Consider the following 9,167-nt stretch of genomic DNA (forward strand, 5'->3'; position numbering starts at 1 on the left):
GGAGTCTAAATTTATGAAATGATTGGTTTTGGTGTGTTTGGAGTCTAAATTTATGAAATGATTGGTTTTTGTGTGTCAAGATCAAGGTAATCTGGGCTTTGGGTGTTTAGGGTAATGAGGAAGATCAAAATGAAATCTTCATTTGATGAGGGGGCGAATGAAGACAATTTTGGGTGAAATTTCATAGGGTAGTGTTTTTTGGTGTCCCGGGTCTGATGGTTGTATTTGATTTAATGGGTGATGTGTGAAGGTCGGTTGGGGTCATCAAATAGGTATCGGGAAAGTTTAATGGTGGATCTAAGGGCTCTTTGGGTGAAATTAGGTTTTTTGGGTATTTGGGTGCTTCGGAGAGGTTTGAAGGGTCCGATCGGTTGTTTGGGGTGAATTAGAAGTTTAGACGACGAACCAAGCAAAAATCTGGTGCTAACAACGATAAACAACACCCTATCAAAAGATAGGGGCTGAATCATAGAATGAATGAAAGTTAACTCAAAACAAACACTCCTGTCCCATTTAAGGACACTACTAAGTCGAATGCCAGAATGCTTACTTGTTAATAAGCAGAGGGGCTATCAACATACCCCAATAAAAGTTTCTGTACGCAAAGTTCATAGAGCACCTCACCAAGTATAGGAATGATCACCAGACCTAACACGAAAAGTTCAGGATATCACAACATTTACAACCTTGTTCCTCATCACCCCATCCCCAAAGTGAATGCGATGACAAAAATGCATATTATTAAGTTCCCACTTACCGTTAAGTAGGGGGCTAATGTAGGTACATAGTGGTCACTAAGACCATCAGAGTATAGAGGGTGTCAAACCAACACTACACAGATGCATGTGATGAATTCAAAACCCATCGCACGTTTGTGATGACTACATAACTCACACATCTGCGATGAACTCATACCCGAAACAGGTTGCGGTGAGCTTTGGCCTATGCAGATCTACAATGAAGTTTAGACACGTGTGAAATTGCAATGAGCTTTAGACACACGCAGAGCTGTGATGAACTTCGAACAGGTGCATAATTGTTGCAAGACGGGAACAAATAATGGATGCACGTGCGTCGCACGTGATGGGATGACCTGTGGGCCTACTAAAAGCGAAAATGTAAATAATAACATCACTCATGCTCCGTCGGTTTAAAATGGTCACGAAAGGAAGTAGCATGCGTGGATTATGAGAATCCTTAAGAGCAAGGAAACCTTGTCTTTGAATGATCTCGCTGGACACATGGTGAAACCCCATTGATGCTTCCTTAATAATCATCTTGAAGATAAAGATCCCCTTTCCTAATAGAAAATGTCTCCTTTTAGATCATTTTTCTTATAACCTTAGGGTTTTCTCTATATAAAGGGGAGTAACTCTTCCCCAGGGGGAAGGATATCAGATAACCTTGACCTAGGGTTTCTCAAAAAGAGACTCTCCCTTCTCTCTCTTTTCTTTTCTCTTCCCCACGTCCCCTCTCTTTTCTGTCACCTTCTTTGGACCTTCAAAGACTTGACCAACCTCCATAGCCTTATCATGGCACCAACACTTATTTATTGTGTAGCTATTGACCTTTTAGCCTTCTAAATCGATTCTTTTGCGATTGAATCATAGATCTAACATTAATTTGTATGATATTATTTTAATTGGTGTGTCGTTATTTATCAATTCATTGTTTATTCATATCTGATCTCTAGAGGGTCCAGTGTTGAGCGAAGATCTAGGAGATTTCCATGACAAGTGAATAGATGGTGAAAGTCTATGAGATTGGATCAAGACCCATTGAAAGCTTGAGAAAAGGTCTTTGGGACTATTGCAACTAACAATTAGAGATCAACAATGGAAAACCAAGCCAATATTTGGAAGACGATACGTCAATTAAAGAAGATTTGAGTAAACCTTGAATGCGAACAAAGAAGACCTAGTAAACAAAACATTAATGTAGAGATGATTCTTGGAAACCGATGTACAATACCAATAAGATGGAACTCTCTGTGATTCCTTAGACTTTTGCATAGGACTTATTCCACATGAACTTTCTGGAACATGTAGTGAGTTTGTCATTTTGGTGTTATTCCAATGGAGTTACAACTCTTCCATAACTTGATGGCTCACATAAATAAGTGAATATGCAGTGATCTCTCTTGCTTTGAATTTCTGGCATGCTTGAATAAATGACTATGCAGTCTATCCTATGTTTTGAATTTCCGCTTGGCACTAATTTGATAAGATCTTATTTGGCCTGATGGACCAAGTAATTTAGAGTCTTACTCTTGAATAATCTACTTATGACCAATGTGATAGAATCACAACACATTTATTTATTTATTTATTTATTTTTTGGTTTGGTGGAAACCTACCTTTCAAGTTGCTTGCTATAATTGAAGTAATTGGACTTTCTGTGTTTCCACCAGGACATACTTATTTTATCTCCACCAAATAATCTATCTAGATCTTCGTACGTGTATCCAAAACAACCTAACTTCCTCAATGATTAGGACTTGAGGTTCATCTTCTATGGATTTCTTTTAAGTTGCCCGGCTCAGGATATTCATACCTCTGATTCTTAATGAGATCTTGATCTTTCCTAGCATGAAAGGAAATGACAATTGATGTTGTTAAGGTTCAGTTTGTTCCCTTATGTACTCTAGGAGAGAAAGTTCTAATGCTTAGTAGAGCTGTTGGTTTTTAAGAAAAGAAGCATTAAGACCCTAATTAAGTTAAACTACTTCACAAGGTCACATTCTTTGCACCCATGGGCTGCATGTCTACTACAACAGAGATTAAGGCTAGAGCCAAATGATTGGGATTTTAGTGAAAAATGTGGTAAGTGATATTTGAATGATAATAGACTGGGCGACTCCATGTTCTCTTTCTCTTTACTTATAATTTCTCTATCTTCTGTCCAATCTTGCTGATGCGTTAAGACTACACTAGCAAGTGCACTATCCGACCAAGTAATAAACTGATGAGTAGAGTATTGTTCCCACGATGATTAATCCAACAACTACTAGTACTAAATCTGTCGTATGTTATCTGACAATCCGAAAATTGAAGACTTACTTCCTAATTAACGAACTATCCTAGGTATTCTCGAATTAAACCACCTTAATCAATTAGAAAAAGTGCTTCACGAAGGTGCTTGCAGAATCGGTTCAGCAGTTATATCATTAAGCTATCCAACTGAAGTTGATTTCAGTTGTGGGTTGGCGATTTCCTAATTGTTATGAACAACTTCTTTCGAGCACATGCCAATCTATCTACGAGTAACAACCCTTATATCTCTATCAAGAATTTAATTACTGTAGATGCATTAAAGACAAGAAAATCGACGGAAATCAATTATTGCTGAATGGATGCCAAACGAATCATGCAAATTATCTCTAAGATACATTCAATCTGTTTTATTGATTAGTTGGTCCGATTACCTAAACCCTTTTTCAAGTAATATAAGTAATCCAAGAAACAAGAACAGATCGGCTGAATCTACACTTACTACCAAAAACCCTAATCAAGAAATCCCAATACAGAATCACTATCAATTGGATTAGCTTAAAAGATTAATCACAGATCTAAAATAACATCAACCATGGTTCGCATGGTAGAAAAAATGAAAGATTCAAACAAAAGAAAACCCTAGTTGAACCTGGGTTACCGAATTCGCTGAAAGAAGGAAGAAGACAACCTAAAACCACTGCATGAATTTTCGATCTCCTCTCCAATTCTCCTTCGACAGCCTTGTGATCCTTCTCCCAACACTTCTCCTTTGGTTCTTGTGTCAAGGGGCGAACCCTAGAATTTCTTTTTCTTTTCCTATTATACTCTTTCTTGCAACTTTAGGGTGAGAGTCCTACTTCCCTTCGAACTCTGCTAAAGTCAGTCGCCTCCCAACAATCTGCGGTTGTGCCTCTGTTCTCCTGGGCCAAATTGCTCCTTTGCAGCAATATCACCATGTCTTCATGCTCTATTAACCCTAAATTGTTCCAAACTCCTATTTTCCTGAAATTCAGCTCAATTAGGGCAAGAACCATTAAGATTTACCATAAAAACCATGTATGAGACAATAAAAACAATGTGTAGCATGCACACACATCAAATACCCCCACACTTAAGCTTTTGCTTGTTCTCAAGCAAAGATAATAATCATAAACTAGCCATTCCCCCAAATTATTCCTATCTATCGCATGAATTCTAGGATGAGAATGCGTTCTTGCACCATGAAGTGCTCCACCTTAACTCTATCAACCTCAATCCCTTTCTATGAAACCTTGTATCCAAGTACAATACCTTCTTGCACCATGAAGTGGCATTTTTCCCAGTTTAGCACTAGATGAGTTTCCTTGCAATGCTTAAGTACCTTTTCCAAGTTATGTAGACATGCATTGAATGAATAGCCAAAGATTGAAAAATCATCCATGAAAATCTCCATAAACTTCTTCACCATATCAGAAAATATAGTCATTATGCAACTCTGGAATGTTGCTGGAGCATTGCATAAGCCGAATGGCATCCTCCCATAAGCAAAGGTGTCGTAAGGACATGTAAAGGTGGTATTGTCCTGATCTTTGGGTGAAATCGAAATCTGATTGTAGCCAGAGTACCCATCTAGGAAACAGTAGAACTCATGACCAGTCTCTCTAGCATCTGATCGATGAAGGGTAGAGGAAAATGATCCTTGTGTGTGGCTTCGTTTAGTTTTCTATAATCGATGCACACTCGCCATCCAGTAACGATCCTAGTCGGTATGAGTTCATTCTTCACATTCAGTACCACAATCATGCTCCTTTCTTCGGCACTACTTGGACAGGGCTCACCCATGAGCTGTCGGAGATCAGGTAGATAAACCTGCGTCTAATAGCTTGATGACCTCTGCCTTCACCACATCTTTCATATTCCGGTTTAGGCATCTTTGGGGCTGAACCGTGGGCTTGCTTCCATCCTCCATCAGAATTTTATCAGTGCATATGGACGGATTGATACCCTTGATATCAGTTATCTTCCAAGCTAGATCTGTCTTGTGTTCCCGTAGCACCTGTAACAATTTCTCCTTCTGCAAGGGGGTCAAGGCTGATGAGATAATCACTAGTAGGGATGATGGTGCTTCTAAAAAGGCATACTCCAGATGTGGAGGGAGTTGTTTCAGCTCAAGGGTGGGTGGCTCTTCGATCGAAGGCTTGCTTTTTGGCATTGAGGGCTTGTCCAAGCTTTCCAACTTGATAAACCTCTTTCCTTGAAACTGAGGGTTGGTATTTAGGTATGCTAACATGTTCTGAATTTCTTCATCATCTCCCATTATGGCTTCTCCTTCTTATATGCATAACTTGAAGGGATGAGAGATCCATCATATGGATGGCCGAACCCTACAGGTAGGTTGGACGAAATTTCAAAATTTCTCTCTCCCATCTGGGAATCACATTCCCTGTTTTAAAAAATCTACATTTTCAAGGATCAATCTTGAACCTAAACTAAACCAGATCTGAAACCAAAAAGGTAGGAGAGAGAAATTCCCGATACAGAGTAGCAGTAACTCCCAATGAAGGTGTTCACATCCAAAGAAATTTCTAAAGACTGCTCCCACTGAAGATGACACAGTGTAGGGTGGAGTAGAATCAGCACTGTTCTTCCCAAGAACCGAATCCTTCAGCAAGAATTCAATGGAGGTTGTGAGCACGACTTCAAATCAGCCTTTCTCCAAAGACTGATATCAAGAACCTTTCTTGATGGCTCATACAGTGGAGATCGAACTGGCAATGGCAACAACAGAAGGAGAGTGCAAGAGCAGAAGATGACGTAGTCTTATTGTTGCTATCTTCTCTCTTTCTGTGATCTGAAATCTGATCTAATATTGTGTAGAATGGTTCCCCCCCTTCCTCCTTTTATAGTCTTAAAGAGAGCTCTTAATCTCATTAGGAGTTTCCTAATCCAAATCTGCATTTGGATCAGGAGTTCTCTTTAAGAGATAAGGATAAGCCCTTATCTTATCTATAGATTAGGTCAGCCCTCCTAATCTCATTAGGAGTTTCCAAATCAAAATCTCTATTTGGATCTGGACTCTTCTGAGTGGATAGGGATAACTCCCTATCCTATCTGCTGATCCAAATCCTAAATCCGCCCCTTTCTTTAACTAATCAAATTAGACCAATTTGAATTGTGCTTTAGGCCCATTAAGTCTATGTGCTCATTAACCTTCCAAACTGCTGCCCAGTTGGGCTTCTTTGTATGACGTGGGATCCAAACATTGATATACACATCAGCCACATGGGTTCAGCCTAGCCTCTGTTACAAGGCCTAGTCGAATCCACTATTATGGGCAGTGAATCCCTGAGCCCAACACCATGGGCTCTTAATGGGCCCAACACTTACACTAAGGGGTCCCTGGGCTAAGCCACCTTATAAAAACCCAGGGACTGTGGGCAGATGCAATATTAGCCCATCAGGTATTACCCTCAATGGTTTTACACTTAACCTCTCAGCCCATAATGATCAAACATTGCTCGACAAGAGATGACCTCTCCCTCGGCTGCAAGGAACAATGATGCACTCTCTACTCACATAGATCCCGAGAATTAAAACCTTTTGCAAACATTTTGAAACCATAATATATATGTACATTTGTATATAAATATATTTTACAAAACAAATTTCAACGATTGAAATCGGTTACCGACAATCTTGGTTTCCATCAGAGATAGTGCATTCCCGATCATTACCTTTGTCCGACAAAGGGGTTGATCCTGTCACTATGATCACCCACTCAGATGAATTCTCAGACTGTCCCAACATACCCAGGTTTTGACCCCCTCTAAGGATCTCACTGATTGGCATATCAAAGACAACCCAATCCGACACTTAGTGCAGTATCATAATCGAGTCTAGGGGTTAGGTGTAACTTTCCAGTTTTGCCCACCAATCTTCAAGGTCTAGGGCAATATTGGAAATCTGGTCCGGTTCAGGGTTTCAAGTAAACCTACACTGCATGTACCCCGGGTCTCACCCTGGCGGTTGAGACATGCTACCCCAACCAACTTGGCTGTGCATCAGTGTCAGCCTTGGTAGGATAAATCTCCCCAAACTTATCTAACGGCTATGAATATTCTAAACTAACACGAGTCTCATATGTGTCCAGTTTAAGGGTATTACACAGAAACACACCACAATAACATGAATCAAATATGTACTTTATTCATTTACAATAAATGCCATAAGGTACATATTCTGATTGGAGCTAAGGGCATACATTGTCTAACATAACTCAAGGGAATCGACCGACCTGTTGACCTGAAAACACCCACCAACCACATAGTCAATGACATCTGTCATATAACACGAATCATCACTAGAAGGTACATGTTTCATAGCATCAGACATCTTAAACATTACTTCATCATCTTGAATCCTAAGGCTTAGTTGTCCTTGTTAGACATCAATCATTGCCTTTCCTGTAGTTAGGAAGGGTTGTCCTAGGATAAGTGGAACGTCAACGTCCTCTTCCATGTCTAACACTATGAAATCCACAAGAAAAATAAATTATCAATCTTAACAAGCACATCTTCTATGATCCCCCAAGGATGCTTGATGGACCTATCAGCTAATTGCATTGCAACTCTAGTGGGTTGGGGTTCCCTCAGCCCTAATTTCTTAAAAACGGAATAGGGCATCAAATTTATACTAGCTCCTAAATCACACAATGTCTTATTAATCTTTAAACTGCCTATAGTGCAAGGAATAGAAAAACTCCCTAGATCTTTCAGTTTTTTAGGTAGTTTGTTAAGGAGAATTGCTGAGCATTCTTCATTCAATGCAATTGTAGCCACGTCTCCCAATTTCTTTTTGTTCGTCAAGATTTCTTTAAGGAACTTTGCATAATGCAACATTTGGGCTAAGGCATCTGCAAAAGGAATGTTAATATGTAAACTCTTGAAAATTTCAAGAAACTTACCAAATTCCTTTTCCATTTTGTGTCACTTAAGCCTATTGGAAAATAGTACTTGTGGCTTTTGACTTGTCTCCTTCCTTGAATTTGATGGTTCTTCCTCCTTCTTTTTGGTTTCTAGAGTTGCGCCCATCTTACCTTCTTCCTTTATTTTCTTTTCCACCTCTTGCAACTCCTTACCACTCCTAAAGGTAATGGCTTGCACTTGCTCTCTTGGATTTGCCTTTGTATTGCTAGGCATGGCACCTTGGACTCTAGATGATATCATTTGTGCCAATTGCCCCACTTGAGTCTCTAAATTCTTGATCGATGCCTCTTGATTCTAAAATATTGTTTCCGCACTTGAAATGAATTTAGTCATCAGCTCCTCTAAATTGTATTTCTTTTTCGACTAAAAAAAATTTGAGGGGAGGGTTTCACTGCATTTTGATTTGACCATGACAGATTGGGGTGATTCCTCCATCTTAGGTTAAAGGCACGAGGATAGTGGTTACCTTGTTGCCTTTGAAGATTCCCTACAAAATCCACTTGCTCAGGGGACTGCATGAACTAATTTCCAACTTGGCATTGGTGCTGATATGACCTCCCCCACACCATTCACAGGCTACTGCTTGAACGTGCATCGCTGCCAGCTGCATGTCATCTATCTTCTTGTTGTGGGTGCCAATTTGTGCAGATAGTGCTGTATAGGTGTCTACATTGTGAATGTTGGATTGCCTCCTAACTCGGGCTCTCTCGGAATGCCACTAATAATTATTTGCAACTATTTCTTCAATAAGCGCATGAGCAACTTTAGGTGTCTTGTTGTTAATGGACCCTCCGGCTGTAGTATCCATGATGGTCTTGTTTGCTTCAGTCAATCCATTGTAGAATGTCTAAACCTGGAGCCAAACAGGAAGTCCATGATGAGGGACCTTCCTCAATAATTCCTTGTAGCACTCCCATGACTTATATAATGATTCCCTGTCCTGCTGAGAAAAAGTAGTGATATCATTCCTCATCTTTGCAGTCTTGCATGGAGGGAAATACTTGGGTAGGAAGCGACTGACCATTTCATCTCAAGTTGAGATCGATCCAGTTGGTAAAGAGTTCAACCAAGTCTTAGCCTTGTCCTTCAAATAGAACGGAAATAATCTGAGCCTCACAACATCATCACTAACTCCATTGTGTTTGAATGTGTCACATATCTCCAAAAAGTTGGCATGTGCTTGAATGATTGCCAGTTTGATCTCAAAGTT

General features: G+C 39.8%; 1 non-coding gene across 1 annotated transcript; it reads left to right on the top strand.

Moving 5' to 3' along the window:
- Nucleotides 1-8,826: 8,826 nt before the first annotated feature.
- LOC148848711 (small nucleolar RNA R71) lies at nucleotides 8,827-8,933 on the top strand. Its single transcript, XR_016101563.1, has one exon. It is a non-coding gene; the product is annotated as a small nucleolar RNA R71 (small nucleolar RNA).
- Nucleotides 8,934-9,167: the final 234 nt, after the last annotated feature.

The sequence above is a fragment of the Nelumbo lutea genome, chromosome 6, assembly GCF_056320005.1.
Source record: "Nelumbo lutea isolate HS-2025 chromosome 6, American lotus-T2T, whole genome shotgun sequence".
Classification (NCBI taxonomy): domain Eukaryota; kingdom Viridiplantae; phylum Streptophyta; class Magnoliopsida; order Proteales; family Nelumbonaceae; genus Nelumbo; species Nelumbo lutea.